General features: G+C 27.8%; 1 protein-coding gene across 1 annotated transcript in view; it reads right to left on the bottom strand.

Moving 5' to 3' along the window:
- Positions 1 to 23,735, bottom strand: part of LOC134834779 (zwei Ig domain protein zig-8) — a 124,606-nt gene extending 100,871 nt beyond the window's left edge. Inside the window, exon 1 of the mRNA XM_063849557.1 lies at positions 23,681 to 23,735. The gene's annotated coding sequence lies outside the window, so the exon portion shown is untranslated. The remainder of the gene's footprint in view (positions 1 to 23,680) is intronic.
- Between the last annotated feature and the right edge of the window lie 579 nt (positions 23,736 to 24,314).

Here is a 24,314-nt window from a genome sequence, read left to right as displayed (position 1 = left end):
TAAATTAATTTTGATGAAAATATAATTCTTCAATCAATTCTCATGAGATATAAAAAAAGTCAACGCCTTAAATATAATTTTTATCTGGAAAAATCCCAGCTAATACATAATAAAACGAGCAAACGTTATAAAATCTAAAGTACTTTCGAAACCAATCTTCGTTCTCATCCATATCCCATAAAATTCATTATTTATTCGATTCCCCATCAATCAATATTTTTGTAATCTTGTTCCTATCCCAAAAATATCGTATCTAAATTTTGTAACTGAGACGACGACGACGAACGAGATGAGAGTGTTATTCATTCATATCTGTCTCGCACATCTCCATCGTTGCTAACTTGATCAAAAATATAATTTTTTAGCTGTGCCATGCCACGAGGGACATGAAAATCTCCTTTTTCTCCGTTCTTTATCCGGAACTTTTCGTACATGGATTCGCAGTAATGCTATTACCGCTATGTAGATATCGTGCAATGGCATCCGTGAATTTATTGTGACGCAAACAATCGTGCGTTGCATCAACGTCCTTGTCTAACCATTCGTCTGTCAGTCAGCTCATTCACGTATCATGGCGAATTGCATGACATGGCGATGATTGAGAAAGATTTATTTTTGTGCGGAGCAAGTGAGAATTAACTGGGAATTTGTGTTTCGTATGCGAAGTTGGCATGGAGATAAAAGTAAAATTGTGTAATTGTTTAGCAGTGGGGAATCCGCTTTAGAAAAAGTATTTTCTCATTGGAATTTGTCACAGCGGGTTTTATTTGACAGTGATGAGGACGTGAGGGAAGATTAATTAATAGGTCGTAAATGAAAAAAGAGGCTTAGTTACGCAATATTGCATCGTTACAACCACAAACGTAACGTAAAAATCAATAATTATTAGGATTAATCCAATCAAATGCCAGAAAGCATGACCTACTTACATCGGAATATCTTAAAAATTTGCTAAATGCCGTCACACACCACCATCTAATCCTCCATAATCTCCCTTTTTTCTCGTTTCAAATTAAACGGAACACACACACAGGAGGCAAGCAGTGCAAGCAAGCAAGCAACACCATCGCATCGCATCGGCAGGATCATGTAAGATTTCTCTTCTCTAATTTATATCGATTATAAATGCTATTTCAACAGACATTCCCATCTGTAAATTCTTTCCGTTTATTTTTTCCTCTTCCTCGTTCGTGCCGACGTACTTTTTCCTCCTTTTTTTCCTCCATGTACTTTATTTTTTTTTTTTTTTTAATATTCACACACATAAAAATCTTCGCACTTTTTCTACACCATTTGGTGCCAGCTAGCATAACATCCGCCCGAGCAGCTTATTGAACTACATTAGAGACTTGTACGTTATAATACAAATTGAACATCTGATGCATTGGCACTTATTATCACGACTGAACATATATATTTTTCTAATGTGTCCCTCGTCTTTTCATACTTTTCTTGTTATCATTTGCCCCCGTTTTCCATTTTTTTTCAAAATTACGTAGAACTTCCCATTTAATGAAACTGCTATAGACCGAAAATGTGCATTGGGATGATATTCTAAAATGTTAATAGGGTAAAAATTGTCATCTGGGAAGAAATTTTCAAATGTGTTTTAGGTCAATTTTTTGAAATACGCATTGGGGCAAAGTTTTCAAATGTGCATTAGGTAAAAAAAAAAATTTGAATGTGCATTAGGTCAAAATTGGGGTAATTGTTGGAATTTGTAATTGGAAAAATTAACCCAATGCACAATTAACTTAATTTTTGACCCAATGTACATTAAAAAAATTTCCCCCAATGCGTATTTTAAAAATTTGACCTAAGACACATTTAAAAATTTCTTCCCAGATGACATTTGGAAATTTTTACCCCAGTTAACATATAAAACTTTCGTCCCATTGCACATTTTCGGCTTTCTGAAATTGACTCAAACCTTTGAATTCGTTATATAGCGATATTTTTTTTCGCTTTATGGAAATTCGTTAAATTGGAAACTCTACGTACTTGCAAAATAGTTTTTCTCAGAATCGTTTAGGTGAGAAAATTTCTCGTAACTATTCATCGAGAGGGGTTGAAATCCAATAAATTTACAACACACAATTTTTTTTTGCTCGTTCATTTATTCAAAGCTTTGAATCTTTTATGTCCACACACTCACTTCTTTTGTCTTCAGCATGTTTTTTTCGTTGGGGAGGAAATTTTTGTGTATCAGAACAAAAGGTAAATGAATGGCAAATGAGTTTTGTCTGCGGTCGAATTTGTTGCCGCTGCGAAATGAAATGGAAATTGTTTTCCCTTTTAATTTAACGTAAATTTCGCTCCGACAAAAGAGCGAACATTTTATGGGCTTCTAATTAAGTTCATTGAGGTCTCTTCAGAACGTAATGGCATAGAAAATTGCCGAGTTATTGATATTGTTCGCAATTATTTAGGGAGAAAAGTGCTCTTGAAAATTCATTCATTCTCGATAACGCAGAAAAAACCCCAAAAACGATAAATTTTTCAAGCACAAAAAAAAAATAAAAACAGAATAATAAATATTAAAAAGGTTTCGAATGTTTTTCTTCTCTTTTGCACATTCCAATGAACTCGATTTCACCCAAAACAACGAAAAAATCGCTTTTAACGAGATTTCTGCGTTGAAGCGTTCCATCTGATTGCAAACAGCAATATTTCCGTTCAATCAATTTAAATCAAGTTCAAATGCGCAATTTATAATCCTGTGTCTTCTTTTTCGACGAGGGTGCGTTGTTTGCTTAGGCATCGACGAAAAAAAAATGTCTGCAAAAGGAGTGAGATCCGTCGCATCAAAAAAAAAAGTAGAAGAAGGTCGAGACAACAACAAGAACAGCAACGAAAAAGACGACGTCAAATCGTTCAATCAATAAATGTCACCAATATTTTCTCCATTAACTTCCGTGATAGATCGCAACAAATTTTTCAATTCCGCATTGTGTCGCTCACTCGCTTTTATTGGATATGTCAATTTCTTCACAAATCTCTTGTGTGTGTAACTCGAGTGTCTTTATGTGTCGTGAAAGTGTTTTTACGTAAAAAAATGTTTTTACAGCGAGGAAAAAAAGTGAAAGAGAAAACAAAGCAAAGTGTAAATATGAAATCTCTTGATCTAGAAGAGATCACGATGGTGACAATAATATTCCATAAAAAAGTGTTAGTATTTCGTAAGAGGAAAAAAGGGGTGAATTTAAGATTTTTAGATGCTAAAAAATATTTTATCGGAACTTTAATTTAAAAAATTATTAATTTTATTTTTTTCTTATTTCTTTTAAATTTTTCAATTAATTTCTAATTTTTATTTAAATATTATTTAATTATTTTTTGTTTCGACTGTTTCGTGTTTTAAATTTTCTTTAAAATTAAAAAAAAATTATATTTTGAGAAAAATGGGATTTTTGCTCATTTAAAAAATTAAAAATGATTTTTTAATTTTGCCGACGTTTCGAGTAAATTGGATTACTCATCATCAGGGTTTGTTTAAATATTTAAAAAATGATATTTAAGACAAAAATTTTAAAATATTTTTACGGTTTTAGATGAAAATTATTATTTTTTTGTCTAAAACCGTAAAAATATTTTAAAATTTTTGTCTTAAATATCATTTTTTAAATATTTAAACAAACCCTGATGATGAGTAATCCAATTTACTCGAAACGTCGGCAAAATTAAAAAATCATTTTTAATTTTTTAAATGACCAAAAATCCCATTTTTCTCAAAATAAAATTAAAAAAAGGGTCGTTAAACTACAAAAAACATAAAAAAAATTGACTTTTTTTGTTGTAAATTTTTGAGTAAATATAAATTGATTTTTGGCCGAATAAAAGAAAAAAAAATAATTTGTAGTTTATTTGAATTAAATTTTGTAACAATTATTAGTTTGACTAAAATTTAATATCAATCAACTAAAAATTTGGAATATTAAAATTACTGAAAATTATATATTTTTTTTTTTTTTTTTTGAAAAAATGGTCGAAACGTGAAAACCTCTTTAATTTTTAAATTTCTTACATTTATTTTATTAATAAAAAAATAAACTTAAAAATTAATAAATAAATTAATAAAAATAAATAAATTAATTTAAATTAAAGCTGCTCAAAATTAAAACTTAAATTTAATAACTTTAATTATTTCAATCTGAAATTTAAAAAAATCTCATAAAGGAAAATTAAAGCAAATTCAGTAAATTAAAGTTCATTAAAGCATCATAAAAATCCCCCCTCTTCCATTTACAAGGCAAAACGAGGCAAAAAAAACAAAAGAAACGAGAAAATTATTGTGAATTCATCTGTGAGAAATGTAAGCAACGCGTGTTGAAGCCACTTTACTGCAATGATTTCCTTATCCCATATACATCATCGTCGTATTTTATTATTATTCAATATTCATTGTCTTTCTTCGAGAGAATTGTGTGCGATTCGATAACGAATTGTTCACGTCATGAAAGAGCTTCAAGTGCGATTTACTGAGCAAATATTTGGAACAAAAAGAAAAATATTTGAGATTAAATGTTGCACGTTGAATCATGTCCATAAAAGGGGGGAGGAGCACGAATCACAAGTGCTGTGTGCAATTTATGAAGAAACGGTAATGTAACTTTTCCTTCACCGAGAGAAAAGCATAAAAATAGAAAACAATAAAAAAAAGTATATTTGCCCTAAAAATCAACCCCATTCATTTAAGTACGTTTTTTTTTGTTGCCGACCAAAAAGCTAACTCACCAAATGCTATTATATGCAAATGTTAGATCCGTACACAGAACGGATCCATAAATTTGTGCCTCATTTTTATTTTTTTCTATTTTTTTGGGGTTTCGATACGATTTCTAGATATAAAAGAGAGGAAAACTTATGCTGCCATTTTTTTCATATGCATTCTTCGTTGTTAATCCAAATAACTTGAGCCAAGTCATAGACAGCAGCCACATGAATGTCGTTCGTTATTCCATTTTATTCATTTAAGACGCACAGATTTGAGGAGAGGCAAGAAGCGGCAAGAGGAGACGAAGGCATTCATTTATTTTATCCATTTTTTATGTCTTTGATTTTTTTTCTCCTTTTGCCTTCATCATATTTTTTTTTCTATGCACACAACAGAGAAAAAAATTGGAAGAGGTCCAATAATGAACACAAAAAAAACTAAATATTTTTTCTCCGAGATTTCTTTCCTTCGCAATTTGTGTCGATTCAACGATGCACTTTGTCTTTTTCGATATTAATCATGCGAGATGACAACCAATAAAGTGCCTTGTTTATGTGTCCTGTACTCTCGTTCTGTGTCGGAGTGAAGGACAATCATAATGGCGTAAGTCTTTAATTAGGTTATTCTGTGAAGGTCAGCAGATACAAGTTTTTTGTTTGCAAGTACGGACGTGCGTTCGTGACGTGGAATATAAATTTGATGACATTTTCTGAATAAAAAGTGGATTAATATCAGAAAATTTGAATTAGGAGAAGCATTTTGGATATCTGAGGGTAAATTTTGAGAAAATTTGTGATTTTTATTAAAAAAAGAAAAAAAAATTAATTAAAATAAAATTTATAAATAATTAAAAATAAAAAAATACTAAAATGTATGAAAAGAAAATTAGATAAAACCTATAAAATTTAAATTTTTCATAATTTGAAATTAAAACATTTGAAAAAAAAATTAAAAAACAATGAAAAAAACTCGCACATAAAAATATTTTTAAAAAATTAAAGAAACTCGATTTAAAAATAAAAAATTTGACAAAATAAATTTTAAATTTCTTGAAAATAAATCGAAATTTATAGACATTTTAATTTAAGATTAATTTTGTGTTAATTTTTTTTTATTAAGAAAAAATAAATTTCTTAAAAATGTTTTATAAAAAAATTAAAATAAAAATATTTCAAATATTTTTAAATAAAAAATTAAAAAAAAAATTAAAAAATAAATTAAAATTAAAAATGATTAAAAAATCGAATCCTTGACAAAAAAAAATTAATTATTACAATATCTCAAAAATTACCAAATATTAAAAAAAAATAAATGCATAGAAAATTTTTTAAACGACATTATTAAAAATAGCTTAACACAAAAATAATCCAAAATTAGAGCTTTCGTCTAGTACATAAATCGCCCTGTACCTCCTCGACAAGCAATAAAAGGAGATTTGTGTGAAAAAGTGTGACACTGCATAATAGACATATTTGTCATGTTTTCACACAGACACACACAACAAGTTTTCTAAGCACATTTTGCAGCACTTTTTTTTTTGAGAACTTGTTCTGCGTCACACTTCTCCGTAGTTATTTGTGTGAGTGAATGACTGAACTGTTGTGACTGCCTCAAACATACTGCATTGTTATTATTATTATAAAGTACATGATATTTATCATTACACATTTCCATATCTCTTTTCTTGAATATATATTTTTGCGAAAAATGACACAAGCACACACAGAGTACGACGACATGACACGGTAACCATGACACAGTTTGTTTGCGGCAATCAAGAACAGACATTTTTGTCGTTCAGTCGTTGTTGCTGCTATATCATAATAATATGATATGAATTTAAAATCCACCTCGTCGACTTGTTTTTTTCTTCTGCATGCAGTGTAATTGCGAGCGGTATTAACTTGGCTTTAGTTGTTCTCGTTCCAACCTCAATGAAGACCGATTTTCATGATAAATGGTCAAGGTATGACACACAAAAAAACACGAAGGAAAATGTAAAATATAATGAAGAAAGACAGTTTTGGTTTTAAATTACTATGCATAAATAATGGATGATGTCTTCCTTTTCGTTTCGTTTTCATTTTTTCTCTCGGTTTGTTTGACTGCGACACGACAATAAAACGTCAATACTAAAAAAGGGAACGAAACGAAGGGATTTTGATAGATAAATTGGGACAATTTTTCTTCCCTTTTTCCCAAAAAAAAAAAAAGTAAAAAAAAACTTTTTCAAATAAGTTCAAACTTAGATTTACTTGCGTAGAAGTAGTGCCAATGCCAACAAACACCAGAAACATAAACAAATTGGTGCAACTTTTTTCTTGTTCTCTTCGGTCGTTTTTTCTCCTCTCTCTGATACCGAAGGATTTAGGGATCGAAAGTTGGTTTTGGCACACACAAAAAAGCAAGTTGAGAACGGAAGGAAAAAGTTGATCGTAAAAGATAAGCAAATATATTTTATTGCTCATGGGAAGTGTGTCAAAAATCTCCCAAACTGATAGAGTTTATAAAGGATTAGAAAATTTTAGAAAAAGTTTTTTTTTGTGTTATTGAAGTTTTCGAAAGTGAAAAATTACCGAGAATAAAGACAAAATATCTTTTTACGGATTTATATTTATACTTCGATCAATGTTGACATCATCGTAAAAGTTGAGTGACAGGAAAAAGGTCAGTTGGGAACATGTAGGTAGTTTTTATTGACATATCATCCGATTTTGGAAGTTTTTCGGTACTTTAATTAATGTTCTTGTGTGTGAAAAGATTTTAAAGTGAGATAAAAATTAGGTTGCAGAAGAGATTTCTTCATTTTAGGTTATAAAAAAGGATTTTAAGGCGTTGCCTTTTTTATTTTTAACTTTTTTCTTTAAGTTTTTTTTTACTTTTTCAAACTTTTCATTAAAGTCCCGCAATTTAAGATTATTTTAATATTTATAAGTAATTCGTTAAAAATTGTTTTAAATGAATGAGTCCAATAAGAATTTAGATATAAGGCGTTGCTTTTGCCTGAGTTTCGGCTTAAGATGTTTTCATCGAATTTTTAACTTTTCGTTAAATTTTAACATCCTTTATGTTAAAACAATATTTGAATAGAAATAATTCGGAAGAAATTTTTCTAAGTTACATAAATTTTATGAGACTTTTAATGTAAGGCGTTGACTTTTTTTTATTTTCAAGTTCTTTCTTAAGATTTTTTGACAGCTTTTATTCAAATTTTTCACTATTCGACATCCTCAGATTAAATAGAAATAAATAATACCTAATAATTTTTCAAGATGTATGGAGTTAATGAGATTTATAATTTAAGGCGTTGCCTTTTTTACTCTTGAACTTTCTTTAACAACTTTTGGGCTTTAATTAAAGAAAATTTGTTAAAATTAAGCAACTTAAATTATTTCAAGATAATTTATAAGTAAAAAAAGTTTTTAAAGATAATATTTTCAATTCAAGGCGTTGCCTTAAAAATTTCAAATTAAAAAACTAATAAATTTTTCATTACGAATAACTTCAATATTAAAATTAGAACTCATCAAGAGCTAAAAAAAAAGTCATATTATATCCAAATTCAAATCAAAAAATATTGTCACTGTCCATTTTTTTCCAACAGACAAAAAAATCCATCTCTGACAATAAAATACAAATTCTGCAGCAGACAAACGAGCCATTCCCAATAAATCAACATCACCTAGCAATCGTTTATAAAGCTAAGCCCATGCTGCTAAACAACGTGATACATCTCAATTTTTTTCTGTTACAAATGTGACATGACTTGAATTATCTCTACAATACTGTCAATACATATGCACTGCAGACAACAAATGACACAAAATTTATTGGAATGTATCAAAATATTTATATGTCTCTATTTTATATTTCATAATATCAAATTCATTGCATGACATATTTTGATTTTTATTCTTTTCTCCTTCTTTCTTCTCCATTTTTTTTATTGCAGAAAAAAAAATTTAACATTTTTTTTTGTCATATGAGAATCGGAAGGCAAAACGGATTAAATCACTTTTGCAGCAAAAATTATTCCCCACATGACCCGTGACTCCATAAATTTCGCCTGTTACATGGAGCATGTCCATCCAGACGCTCTCATGGTACATAATCAGGTTAAAAATAAATTATCTCGTGTGCATTTTCCGAGAATATTTTCAGTGTGCATGCACGAGATATATAAAAGTAATAACATGCAAAAGTTTTCTCATCTAATGTCTCGTTTGTCTCTCGTTTCAAACAACAACACTCGCTCTTTATCATTGAAGCTCATTAAAATCCATTTTGTACAAATGGAGAACATGATGCAACAACATGCCTTAGAGAGATAAAATCAAGTCACTGTGTTATGTTGGTGCTGCCTCGTCGCAAATCTCCTCTCCATGCAAAAAGCAAATAAAATAAGCGGCAGCTGCAATGAACACCAGTGCCAGTAATTTAGCGTATTATTAGTAAAAGCATCTGAATTCACTTAGCATATCACGAGAAAAACACGACGACGACGACGACGAAGTACGCCGTAACTTGCGACAAGGAAAATGTGGGTATTTTATAAGAACATCATTAGCTTTTTCGGTTTGATATTTGTGCCCGCGCGCAGAATGCAAACGAACGAGCCAACATGCCATCGCACAAAAAGAGGAAAATCATGGTCATGTAAATTGGTTTATCTTTCTGATGCGATGCTGCCAGTCGATGCACGTAACAGAGTAACAGGAAATGCTTAAACGACCGACAGGCAGAATATTTCACGGTTTTTAAAATGTGTCAGCTTTCTCCCTCGATGCTCGACTCCTATTGTGTACGTTCGCATCAGCGGGTGGTTGGCACATTTTGCTAAGGGCTGTTTTTTCGACGTACACACGAAACTCACGAGAAACGAGGTGAAACTAGACAAATTTGGTGAAAGTATAAAGGGATTATATAATTTTTCGAACGTGATGTGTATACTTTTTCCCACGGGTTATGTGACATGACCGAAAATAAAGACAAATCGATGGGTTTTCGTGCGCACCGGGGAATTTTTATGATTCAAAATTCATACAAAAATTCCTCATAATGTCCTTTTAAATTCATTTATTTTTACTCGTTTTGGACATTTTTATTCATTTTCTTGTGATGTCTCGTCGTTTCACAAGATGTGCTCTCAAGACGACTTTTTTTTATTGTATTTTTCTCAGAATCTCAGACGAGTGGAAAAATAATAAAAGAAAAGAAATGAAAAAGAGAAAAATGTGCAATTGATATTTGCAGTTAAAACAAGGCGTTTAAACATTTGTTATACGTGAAGGCTTGTCTTGTCACAAAAGGTACGAGATGAGAGAGAAAAACAAGAGCAGAGGAAGAATGAAAAGAGAAAACTGAAGTGAATCAATATTCAAAATAAAAATATAATCGAATAGTTGTTGATTTGTGGATCGTTCATAGGAGCTTTTTATTAAAAATCAACGAGGTGCCTTCTATAAAGTGTGAAAATTTAACATTTTTCATAGAAAAAAAAAATTAAAAATAAATAAAGTCAAAATTTTAACCAAAAATTACTATTGAGGTAAGTTTTTCATGAATTTTTAATTGATATTAAGTAATTTTAAACAAATTTCAGATATGTTCAGGCATGTATAACAAAAAAAAAAAACAAACAATAGACCCAGAGCTGCAAAAGTTATTAAGTCAAAAACTTATGACTTAAAGACTCAAACTTAAGTTTTAATCAAAATACAGTTCAGTTTTTTCAAGAAATATCGAGTCCTCAAAATTCCCGAACTGATTAAATATGAGCGAACCATGACTATTTTCAAAATGATCAAAGGCATGACAAAAACGAACTTGACTATACCCCTAATTAGTGAACGACACAGCCATAACACCCGACGTAGATCAAGACTACAAATCCCGCTATCCAGGACGAACTACTCGCGGAATAGCATCTTTTACGAGGGTTTGAACTTCTACAACCAACTCCCTGTGAATGTCCGTCGAACTGATAACGTTGTGTACTTCAAAACTGAACTGAAAAAAATCTTGACCAACGTATATTGATTTGTCCCTTAATTTAAGATAGCTTTAAGTTTTAGAATTAGTCAGAACTCTGAATTGTTATCCTAATTAATGTTCTCTACTACCGAAAACAGCAAATGCTGAAGTGGTAGTTTTAAGAAGAAGAAAAGAATAAATAATAATAATAATAATACAGTGAAAATTCTATCATAGGGCAACTCTGAGTTAGGGCATATTCTCTAATAGGGCACTTCGATTTTCTATGGAATTTCAATCAAAATCTCAAATTTTGGGTTTATTTTAACTACTTTTAATAGAAAAGAGTTTCAATTTGTCTAAAATATGATAATTAAGGATGAAAAACTCAAAAAAGTTAAAAATTTAAAAAAATTGAAAGAAATTCATCATTTTGAATTTTCTCAATAAATTTCCATATTTTTGAATAATTTAATTAATAAGTTAATTAATTAAGTTAAGTTAGAATTAAGTTATTTAAGTTAAAAGTCAAATATTTTTTTGATCTTCATCACATTTTCAACAAAAAAAAATAAAAATTCTTAAATTTTCAAAAAATTCTAATTAAGTCAAATTTGGATAAAAATAAAAAAATATTGACTTTTGATTTACTTTTTTTTTTCTTAAACTTAAGCTTAAGTCTTTTTTTTTAATTTTTGATTAAAAAATAAAGTAATAAGTCATAAGTTTTTGGTTCAAAACAAAATTTTAAGAAATTCGATAAAATTTTAAAGAATTTCAAAAATATTTGAGAGTTTATAAAAATTTTCTTTAAATATCTTCGGAAATTTCTGCGAGACGTGAAAAACGCACATCGTCCTGTATACTAAAAGACGACGATTTCAATATTCAAATTGAAATTCAATTGCACTTATTTCTCATATGTGAGTATGTGTAAAAAATACTCAGTATTGCAATGATTCTAGATACGAACAAACACTTCGTTGTGTCTCTTTTGTGCTCCCGCTATGTGCATCTTTCTGTGTCTGTGTGTGTGCAAATTGATATAATAGTAATGGGGTTATATGCAAAATAGGTAAAATTGCAGAAATTTATTTTCTAACGACACACAGACTCTCACAATTGAAATTGTTTTTGACGTTTAGTGCAGAGTGCTGCTTGCCGCAGAACGATGCAGACAGAGAAAAAATTGCAATCAGAGATGGAGAAAAAAACACAGAAAATGGCTTAAACAGAGAAAAAAAATGTAAATGGATGCACTTTTGATTGAGTAAACGAGGGCGACGAATAAATGCCGTAATGATGATGATGCAAAAGGTGCAGCTCGATAAACAAGACGAAGAGAAAATTTAATTTTTACCAAGTAAAGTTCAGATATTTCGAAGCGAGAGAGAGAAAGAAAACTATCACAAACATCTGATCTGAATATAAAACACTTGAAACATTTATTTACCGCACATGCTTCATGCACACACATGAAAATCTTATAAACTTTATCTCGCATGAAAGCTCTTCTTCTTCTGCTGCCTTTTCTCATTTGTTGTTATGTCGGTCTTGAATATTTATTTATTTCTCATCATTAAATTCGAGTTGTCCCAAATTATTTTGAAATTTTGTGTCTCTTTCTTCTCCGCATTTTCTCGTTCTGCAAAACTTTTTAAACCGAAAAAAGTTAAATAAAACATTAAATAAAGAGAGAATAAAATTGCGAGACGTAAAGAAAAACTTTTCCTACGGATTTTTTTTTTGTTCTGCTTCGGGCATGTGACATCATGAATAATCACTTCGTTCAACGACACACTCTGCGATAATTATCATTAAATTAAAGAGGAACACTCCAAAGCATTTTTTCAGTCATAAAATATTTTTCTGTGTATTTTAGTCTGGTTGCATTTTTTTTTGTAACGTGAAAATCACATTAGTAGAAAACATCCCTCGAGTATGCCTCTCCAACGTAGACTCAGCTATTCATATAATAATCACGAAAAAAAGGTAAAAAAAAATTAATTAAGCAAGTTCGTGTGTGTGAATGTGTAGGTACATAAAATAATAACGGCGGCGGATGGTTGTGAAGTGAAATGAATGACAGGTAACTTTAAAAATCCTGCCGGATAAAACGTGATGTAATTCCGTCAAGTAGCGTGAAGTGTATTACGAAATGCGGAGGGAGAAAATGTATTAACACGGAATTGTTGGTTGTGGTACGAGTGTTAGTTGTGGCTGTTCGCTCAAATAATTTTTCGAAGTATTTTTGAAATGGAGTTCTTATGTCGAGAGAGACGAGTGAGGAAATTTCCTTTTGGATTTTTTTCACCGCTTTTTTTGTAAAGGCTTTTATCAGGATAAAAATTTACAAGAAGTTTATTTTTTATGCCAATTAGCATGTGCGGAAGTGCTTCAGCGGAACATGAAAATCTCAAGATTTTATTTATTTTTATTTATTTATTTATTTTATTTTATTTTTTTTTTTTTTTGTAAAAAAAATGTTAAAATTAGTATTTTTTTTTTTTATATAAAAAAATGTTTTTTTTTTATAATTTTGGAAGATTTCTCGTAATTGAAGAGAAATTTAAATATTTTTTTTTTTATCAAAATTTACTTTTTATTTTAATTAAAATTAATTTAAAATCAATTAATTTAAATAATATTAATTAAAATTTTTATTATTTTTTTAAATTTAATTTTAATATAAATTTTTAATTTTTTTGATTTTCTGTTTTTTTGATTCTTGATTTTCTGTTTTTTCTGTTAATTTTATTAAAATTATTAAATTTTTATTTAACTAAATTTAATTTTTAAATTAATTTAATTAAATTTTTATTTTAATTGTTTAAAATTTGATAGAAATAATTTTTTTATATTCTAATCTCAAAGGAATTTTATCTATAAAAATTGCAAAAATTTTATATTATCAAATTTTTAACGAAAAATGCATATTTTCTATAAAATTTGTAACAATTTAATTTTTTTCTCCACAAAATAAGCAAATTCATACACTTTTTTGCTTAGCAACAAATCAAACCACATTCCACAGTAGCACAGAAAATGTTTACATCTTAATGACAATTAGGGAAAATTATTTTCAAACATAAAAAGTTTGTCTGCAATCGGTCTGCCTCGCTCTGCTCATTCATTTATCCGATACCTTTTGATACCGATATTCGGTATGCGGTGCGAAGTCAACGAAGAGAAAGAGACATCCGTAATGGCAATAAAACTTTCATCAACATCATTAAATGTTATATTAATTTACTTCGAATTTCTGTCGTTTTTCCATTTTTTTTTTCGTCTTTCCTTTTTTTTCGGTACGAACGACGACGACAAAGACACAAATTTAACGAGTACACCGCAGAGGACAATGAAATTGACAGATCATTATCTTTTTCATTAATTTTTAATTTGTATTACACGAGTAAATATTTTGGTTACGTCGTCGTCGTCGTGTCGAAAAATGATGTCATCGTCCTAAAAGATATTTATCGCATTTTACAAAATAAATTAACGAACCGCGTGGCGACTTTTTTTTCCTCTCTATGCCTGTTAAAAAGAGCCAAAATATTTTATTTTGTGTCTATTGGCGACGCAGGCAAATTGATAAAGATCCGACATTTTTCATATTTTTCACGTAAATAGAAAGGAGGAACTTGTCCCGTTCGAAAAAAAAATAACGATGGCGATAAAAAAAAGGTAATTTTAACACAAAACGCACAACAAAAGAGGTGAGTTATTAAAATTTTATTAATGAAAAGTGGGACCGATATTTATCGAATAATGAGATATTTTTTTGTTTTAATGATGGTCGTTATTAATTATTCCATTTAAAAATTTTTTCCTCGCAGTTTAATTCTCTTTCAAGGAGTTGTAACTCAATTATTTTTGTAGCAATTAATTTCTCTTTAGGTAACATACTTTTTGTTAATAATGGAATATTAATAATGAAAAGGCAGTAAAATTATGAACAATTATCTGAAAATAATTATTTTTAAAACAAAAAAAAATTATTAAAAAAAATTTTGAAAAAATAAAATTAATTTTTTAATAATTAGGTATTTAAGAAATTAAAAAAAATCATTAAATAATATAATATTTAAAAAAAGAAAAAAAAATTAAATAAATTTTTAACGTTAAAAATTATTATTTAATAAAAAATCAAAAATTATAAAAATATGTTAAAAATTATTTTAAAAAAAATTATTAAAAATTTAAATATTTAAAAAATTTATTTATTTAAAAACAAATTAAATTAGGCAATCAAAAAATTAATTAATTTAAAAATTATTTTTTTTTATATTAAAATTTAAAAAATTAAAAATAAAATAATATTTTTAAATAAATAAATAAATATAGCAAAAAAATTCTTGCAAAAAATAATAAAAAAAAATATTGAATGAAAAATCCAAATAAAGGAAATAAAATCATAAATTTTGGCATTGATACATAACATTCCTCCGGAGGAATTGTTACACTCAACCAACAAAAAAAACCGGAATTAAATCGATATATCGCACAAAGACATTGATATCACATCGGAAATTCCGACTTCAACCCCATCTTTTGTATGCGTGTTGTCCCTTACGGCTTTATGTTTTTTTTAAGGCAGAATTGGCTCTGTGAATTATCATCTTTTTCCCCTTGTTTTATTATTTTTATTTTTGTATCGAACTGAATGAACATTGAAAAAAGGTAATGTCCCCAAAAAAAAAGAAAAATTGTAAATCAGGTTATCCCTCTTCTCGTTTCGTTACTTTTCATGTACTGTGCCAAAAAATATTTATTTATTAGGCAAAATCACGACGAATGAAAAGGTATCCGAAAAAGGTATTTTTTTTTTTAAATAAATTTGTAATATTAGAATTTTCTGCGTCAATTTTAGCCTAATTGGAAATTATTTTTGTTCGATTTTCAGGCGAATAAAATAATAAAAGTGGATAAAAATAAAATGGAACGATAAAAGGAAACTATTTCTCGATTCAAGTCCACTAAGTACACTTTAAATTCATTTTTTCACCATTATTGTCGACCCAAAAAAGACGACGAAGAAGAAAATAGCTCCAATCTTTCTTTATGATAATTGTGCCAATATTTTCGTCTTTTGACACTGAAGCCGACCGTTCAATATACCCGAGAGAGAAGAAGACACTGCTCGGTTCAGAAAGAAGTTCGACCAAAAAAAAAAAAAGTTTTTAAACAACAATAACAATATTTGTCTTCTGTCTTTATTGTTTCTCTTTTATTTTATGTTTTTTTTCTCTATATTTGTCAAGCGCACACAATAAAAATCTCATGAAGGCACAATGAAAAAATCTGTGTGCGACACAATAAACTGTAACAAATAATAAGCAATCATCCGTCGCATAATGAGACAAAATTCAGGCGTATTTGCGTCATTATACGATTTTTTTTTCTCTATTGTCATTCAAAATAAAATGACAAGATGTTGTCATGGATTTGTTGATATTTAATTGCTTTCATCATTAATGGAGGCACACAAAAAAATCCATTCGGCGGCATCTAATCGGATTGCCTCACTCCACGAAAAAAAAGATAGATAAGTAACTTTAATAATTAAAATTATTTTAATTTTTGTGGCAAAATTAATCCCCGCACGACACTCGAATCTTCAAAGTTGCGATATTAATATTATTATCCTTCATCAAAAGTTTTTAACTCACGTAGTTTTATCCACTCTGCCTAGAAATTGTATAAAGCAACCACAGAAAAAAAAATTTGTATATTTTCACAGTATGATCATAATGTATTTTATATGAATTTTATCCTTTTTTCCGCACATGTCGACATACAAAATTTATATTTATGTATTAGCACAATTTTCATTTATTTTTAGCAAAAATATGATATTTTCAAATTTTATTATGTAGCATGGCGGTGACGTAGATACACACAATCTATTGTTTGAATCCTTTGAAACGTTAACACACTAAACCACTGAGCAGACAGAGTGATTCCAAGTAAAAATTTCTTTGAAGCTCGGAATATTGCTAAAAAGTTCAAGATTAATCTATGGCTTTTAGTCTTTTATGAGATTTAATTTTATTTGATTTCTTTTTCGTCTGCATCCGTTTAATTTGTTTGGCAAAATTATTTTTTGATGGGAATAAAAATAGAAAGCTCATGATAAAATTCACGTTAAACGCTCAGAGGCTTTCGGAAGTTCAAACAAAGTTCATATTATTAAAATAAGAAAAAAATATGATTTATTGTTATTTGAGTCTGAGTACTCAAATTTCAAGTTATTTAGATAAAATAAGTACCAAAGTAAGAAAAAAAATTATGTTTGATCATTTTTTATAAAAAATAATGTCTGTCTGATAAATCTTAAAATTTTCCATATTTTTTGTAACATTAAAAATAAAATATTTTTTTTTTTAACAAATTTTATTATTTCACATTAAAGTTGAAAAATATATATTTTAAATATTTTGTTATTAAAATAATTTAAATATAAATATTTTTTTAATTTACTATTTGAATTTAATTAAGTTTAATATTTTATTCATTTAATTTTTTAAATATATTTTTAAAATTAATTAAATTAAATTAAAAAAATTAAATTAAAATTAAATAAATTAAATTAAAATTAAATAAATTAAATTATAAATAATTAAATTGAAATTAAATAAATTAAAATTAATTAAATTAAAGTTTATTTATTTTCAAATTATTTTTAAAATTTATTTTCATTTTTTAAAATACTTAAATTTAAATGCTGTATAAATTATTTATTTGTTTTATTAAAAATTTATTAAATTTTATTTTAATTTTATTTAAAAAAATTAATTTAAAACGCTATTTATTTTAATTAATTAATTTAATTTATTTTAATTAATTTAATTAATTTTAATTTTAAAATTAAAATTAAATATAATAAATATTTATTTTTTATAATTCAAATAAAATTCTCGAATTCAATTAAATCCCTAACTTTAGCATCACTCCATTGAAATTTCATATTATATTATGAATATTATTATGAAAGGCTTACTCTATATCTGTACTTGTGAATGCGATACAATGTCAATACATAGAAAATAAATGAAACACCACGCTACCAGGAAAATTTTGAAAATATATATTATGAATTTTTGTTAGACTAATAAATTTTATAATAATATAATATAAATAAATGAAAAGCCTCACATTCATACACAAACATTCATAATCGTGCCCTGGAATGGAATTTCAAGCATGAATTTCAAACTAAATAATAAAATAATATTGCTAATAACAGGCAAGTGACCTACTCTTGCTTGCTTTTGTTTGAACGTTCGTTTCTGTTCGTTTCAATTGTTTTGTTGTTCATTTCCCCAAAAAAATAAAATAAAAACGGAAGAAACTATTGAATTCGTGATGAAATTTTGTTTCATGATAAATTAAAAAAGAAAAATCCTTAATTTACAGCAATTTGCCACCCTCGAAAAAAAAAATAAATAAAAATTATCTTGTCACTTTTGTGTTATCTGTTAGAGAGAGAAAGAGTCTCCTCTCACCCAAAACCCATTAATAGTGACTGAGGTTATGGTTCATGCGATGTTTGTTTCCATGTGTGTGCTTGTTTTGTTCGAGTTAATTCAGAATATATAAAAGGGAACGCTCATTTGTCGTGTTGAATGTCATTATTTTATCACGTAAATTGTATCAAAACTGCTATCTGCAATGTTTTATGATAATAAAGTGCTTTGTACGGTAACATGACATAATTGACGCATATTAGCTTCATTTAACTTTGACTTGCCATGTTGCTCGACCTTTTGTCAAACAAGAAATTTTTTTTATCGTGAGTGTTGTTTGCACATTAACGGGGGTCTAAATTATTTACCTATCACACACTAACGGTACAAAAAAAAAATTAACTGGTTCTTTATGAAATAATAATATGGCAATAAAAGTCATTAAAAGTTCGAAGAAGAAAAGAAACCATCGACGATTTCCTCAAAAAAAAAAAAAAAAAAAAAAATTAAGAAAAAAAAGTGCTTTGAGGGTGATAAGCGAGCTTAAACAGCTATTAACACACCAACCAACTTCCCGTTCCCAGAATTTACCGCCGACGGTCGTTTAGGTGTGTTTCTACAACATTTAAAAAAAATGAAAAAAAAAAATTAAATGGCATGAAACACGATAACTGACGCCTGTATGATGACGACGACGATGTATGTCAATGTCCGGAATGAATGAAAACGAAAGAAAAAAAAATGAGAAAAATGTTAATTTGTTATAATTAGTGTTTTGCGATTTGTTGTTTGTGTGCCATTGAAGTTATGTTATTTTTTTTCTCTTCAAAGCAATTTTCTTCGACGAATGCCCTCTACAGGGAAATATCTTTTTAATTTCCTGTGTTTTATTGGATGAAATGCGTTTGCTCACTTTTTTGTCGTGTTTGTGACTAACAAAGCGGCAGAAAAAGAGAAAAGTTATGAATAATAAGCAGTTTTTATTGTAGCTTCGTTTTCATGAAATTTAATCAAAAAATTGTCGTTTAATTTTTTTAATTTAATTTTCGCATCAAGAAAAACGACTTTAATTATTATCTTTTAAAAAATCGTGTCTGTCATTTTTTTTCTATAAAAAGTCATAAAACAAAAATCAGCTGCTACGCCGCGAGGGCATTTAAAACATTTTTCTCGAGATTTTTTTTTTCATTTCTCGCTCTGATGTTTTTTTCTTTTTTTTTATTTTTTGAAAAAAAAAACAAGAAGTGAAAAAAATGTATTTTATTATTATTGTAAAATAATAGAAATGACAAAAGTTTCTCGATTTGAACTTCGGATTTTTGATTTATATACAGCTGTCGCCACAACAACAACTTCTCTCAAGATTTGTGAAATTTTCATACACGCGCACAAATTCATAAATCATAATATTTTTTTCTCCTTCGTTTCGTTTCTCTATCGCTTTGTTATTCGCATAAAATTCACTCTGACGGAGAAAAATCTGATTAAAGTTTTTACTTTTTTTTTGACGTTTTATTTTTTTTTTAACAAAAAAAAAATCATCTTCTCAATAATAAACAACGTTGTATAACATTTTTTCCGATTTTTTTTTTTATTTTATTTTTTTTTTAAGAGAATGAGTGAGTTAACTTACATTTTTTTTTCGATAGAAGGCAACAAAAAATTATATTAAGCGATTTATTAGATTCACTTACTCGAGCACGTACCTGATATTATCATCAGTGTCGTCGATGCAACGAACGTCTTTCGACGCAAAAAAAAAAATAATAATTTGAACGAACGAAGGCGGAAGCAAAAATGAGGATAGAAAAATGTTTGGGAAAAAACATAAATAAATAGAAAATGAAAGGTTATCGGCAATTTAATATTATTTTTCATCTTTTTTTTGCTGCTTCTTCTTTTGCGTTCTCAAAAAGCAATCTCTTTTTCTTTAGAGCTCTTTTAGATACCTGACGTTTAGGTAGATAGAGAAAAATACGACAACAACAACGTGGTACTTATGAAAAATAAATATTAAATCATATATTCATGATATTTGTATGCAAATGAGAACGTTGGAGCAAAAAAAAAAAATGGAAAAAATTACAAAATTGAAGAAAAATATTATCATGAAATCATTGTTTACTTTACATTTACCGTTATTCACATTATTATTTTTTTCCATAAAAATCATGGGTTTCCATGGATTTTTTTTTCATTCTTTTTATTTTTTTATTAATATTAAGTCTATATCTGCCTAACAAGATTATTAACTTTGCGAATAATTTTTTAAAAAAAATTAAATAAATTACAGATTTTTTTACGTTGTAAAATAATTATTACGAAACAAGCAAAAAAAAAATGTTTTTACAATTTTTTTCATGTGTGATGTAAATTTTCAATCAGGAACCGACACGTCCAGAATATAAATCCCGTAAAAATAAATCGGTTTTAAAATTTTTTTTTGTTTGTTCCATGCGCGCGTGTGTGGAGATTTTATTTAAGTGGGGATATTTTTGGGACAGGTATAAAAAATAATTATTTATTTTATTGATCACACACATCAGGAATTTTTGATGAGGGTACGAGTGGCGATGTCAATGATGTCCCATGATTGAAAATCTTTTGTTGATAAAAAAAAAACGACAGACAGGTGACATTTTTTTTCTATTTTTAAAGCTTTTTTTCTCAGCCTACAGGTAAACACGTGCCTTTAAATCCGCTTCCGTGTACTTTTCGCACCTTTGCTTTTATTTTGTTCGTTCATTCTGCCCACCGAAGTGTAAGTGTGAAAATTCATCTACTAAATAAAATTCATCAACTCTCACGCAATTTTACTGTTTCAAACAATTTTTCTTTTTTTTTTTCAGCGAAACCGAGCATAGATGAAGGCGAGATAGGAGAAATATATCACCAACCAAAAAAAAAAAGAAACAGAGAAGAAATGAGGAATAAAAAGAACGAGTGCTTACATGTTTAATCCAACACAAAGCCTCTTTTCATATAAATAATCAAACAACCGTTGACGTCTTTGTTGTTGTTGTCGACGACGACGTCGACATTGTTACAAATGACGAGAAATGTTGAATGATGATGATGATAATTTTGTCCTTGAGAGGTTTATGGATGTTCAAAAAATTTCGTATTTTGCCTCGAAACGGGTTAGCTTTCGAGCAAATTTTATTGTCGCAGTTAAAAAATCGTAAATCTTTGCAGCAAGTCGAATTTTGGAGCGCGACTAAAAGTCATAAAACGAACGAAGAACGTTAAATTAAAACAATAGGAATGCATTATTTATACAATTAATGTAACGAGCCCAAAAATAACATTCAGTCGTCTTTATGATGAAAGTCGTACGTTAAACCGTGACACAACAACGAAAAATCCGAGATTTTCCTTTGTGTGTGTGTGTGTCGCCTAAGCTTTCATCACACAACAATTTTCCCACAACAATGACACACTTTTATGATTGTTATGAATTTTATGTGGAAAATATAGATAAAAAAAAAGTAAAGTTGTTGAGTATAAATAGAGATTTACTAAACCAAAAAGAGAACAAAATAGGGTTCAGCGTCGTCTTATCTTCGCTTCTTTTGGTACTGCTTGAAAAGAAGAGAAAGACGAAAAAAAATCTGTCATGAGACCTGTGTTGTTTGTACGTGAAAGTAAGCCGTAACTTCTAATCTTTTTCGCTTGTTTGTTATTTCCTTTTGCTGATGGCAGACAGAAAACACTTAAGACATCGAGACAAGCAGCCGTTTAAAAGGCAAAACTTGTAAGATTTTTTTTGCGCTTCATGTGTGGTTGGTTTAAATTTATTCAAAAAAAAAAAAAAAAACAACGAGAAAAAAAAGTTTTGAGATAATTTATCCTTTCACACACTTTGCTTGTCCTCGTTTGGATGAAAGCATACATCACCATCATCCTGTGGCGGAAAATGTGAGGTTGCCTGAAAAACCACGTTCTCGGGATTTTTTAAATTTTTTTCGTATAAATGAAAAAAAATTAATTAAAATGAATTATTTTTCAAATAAAAAAATATTTTCCATAATTTGTTTATATTTATTAAATTACATGAATTTTTTAATTATTTCAATTATTTTAATTTTTTTTTTAATTTAATTTTTTGTTTAATTTTAAATAAAAAAATTAAAAATTATTAAAATCGCGATTCACATTAATTTAATTAATACGGAATTTTTGTAAAATTATTTTTTTTATAAGATAGATTTTTAATAATTTAATGGTATATAAAAAAATTTCATGTTAAGATTAAAATTGTACGATTTAATTTTTTTTATAAATAATTTTACTGCATAGATACCTAATAAAAAAATTTTTTAATACAAAAAAAAATTGTTTTCAAAATGTATTGAAATTTTTAGAACATTTAAATAATTTTTTAAAATTAAAAAATATTTAATTTTTATAAAGTCGCATATGAAGTTTAAATTTTTAATTTTTTTTTTTACTTTTTTTTCTTTTTTTTAATTTTTTTTTTTTTAATTTTTAAATCCAGTCATGGGAATAACTTTTTGTTATTAATTAATATTGTAAATTTAGTTTAGATATAAAAAAAACTCATAATTTACTGAATAATTTTTAAATTTATAATTGATATTTATCTAATAATAATTATTATAATAAATAATAATTTAACTAAAATTAAACAAAAAAAATAAACATTTTTACAAATAAATACGGATCCCGAGAAAATTTCAAATATTTCCCATCTCCGCTTTCCCATCATCATCAAGGACAGCTTGAACAACGAGTTCGCACTTCAGTAAAGAAAAAATAAAATTTTTGAGCCATTTGTTTGATGATGGATAAGAGAAAAAAAAATCAAAGAGACGAAAAAACGTTATCGATTTACATTTTTTCCCACTTCTGCCATCCACATTTCACTTCCACACACATTTTATTTGAAGATTGTTTATTTTATTATTTAACACTAAAGCACTAAGACACGAAAGTACGAGAAAGCGAGAGAGAATTGGATATAAAAAGAAAACAAAGACAAACACGCACTGTGGCACGGATTTTGCGGTACCTACAGATTGTTAAATATGTATGATGGTGATGAAACAAAGAAAAAAAAAACGAAAATGTGGGTAAATAATTCAAAAGTTCAAGGTCTGTCATACGCATTTTTCCTTTCCTCATTCTTCCATTTGTTTCTAGCATTTGTCTTGGAAAATATGTCTTGGCTGCGTGATGAAACGAGATTCAATTTTAATATAAATAGCTATTGATATGGTGTGTTTTTTGCCTCTTGTTTCATCTCCTAAACGATATATGTATCGAAAGAGCGAAACAATCACGTTCAATGTTCATTATTGTTATTATTAATATTTTTCCCATATATATATACGAAGATATCGATTGTCTCGAAAGATGGAAACAAGTACTTTGTTTGTTTGTTTTTTGAATAAAATTGAATATTTGACGAAGAAATATCAAAGTAAAATGCTCAAGTTTTATTTAATGGAAACTTTTAACAAGGTATAATGTTATATAATATCGAAAAGTTTATGATACTTACTTCAACTTCAAAATAATTCCTTTTTTTTTGATGTCTTGTATTTGCTTGGCTGGAGTATTTTTCACTATTTTTTTATTCAAATTTTATTTCTGTTAATTTTTAAAGTGAACAAGAACACTAATAATTATTATATATGTTATTTTTATATGAAGTAACAATTAATTAACATATACACATTTATCATTAATTTTCTATTATTTTATGATAATTATTTTTTTTATATAATAATTGGATTTATAAGATATTTTTTTTATCTTTACTCGATGATAACTACTTCTTGATGATGATATCCGCTTTTATATTACTAAAATTTATGATATATCATTAAATGTATCGTCTTCTTCCTTTTTTTTCTTTTTCGATTACAATCGCTTTTTATATATTATTAGTACATACATATATATGTTGGGGAAACCCACAAGAGGAAAGAAAGAAATAATCCAATTTAATTGCACAATAAATCCAGATTTTTGCGTTGTCGTCGCTTACTTATTACTTGCAATATCCTGTGATTGTGTGTGAATGTTTTTTTATTTTATTTTATTTTATTTGGGATACAATTTATATTTTTTTTTCATATATTGAATTCTTTTTGTTTCATTTAATGGGATAGAGTATGTTGTTGTAATGGTGT

This window comes from Culicoides brevitarsis, chromosome 1, assembly GCF_036172545.1.
Source record: "Culicoides brevitarsis isolate CSIRO-B50_1 chromosome 1, AGI_CSIRO_Cbre_v1, whole genome shotgun sequence".
NCBI classification, from domain to species: domain Eukaryota; kingdom Metazoa; phylum Arthropoda; class Insecta; order Diptera; family Ceratopogonidae; genus Culicoides; species Culicoides brevitarsis.
Note: the sequence above shows the minus strand (reverse complement) of the source record. Positions and strands in the feature narration are given on the sequence as shown.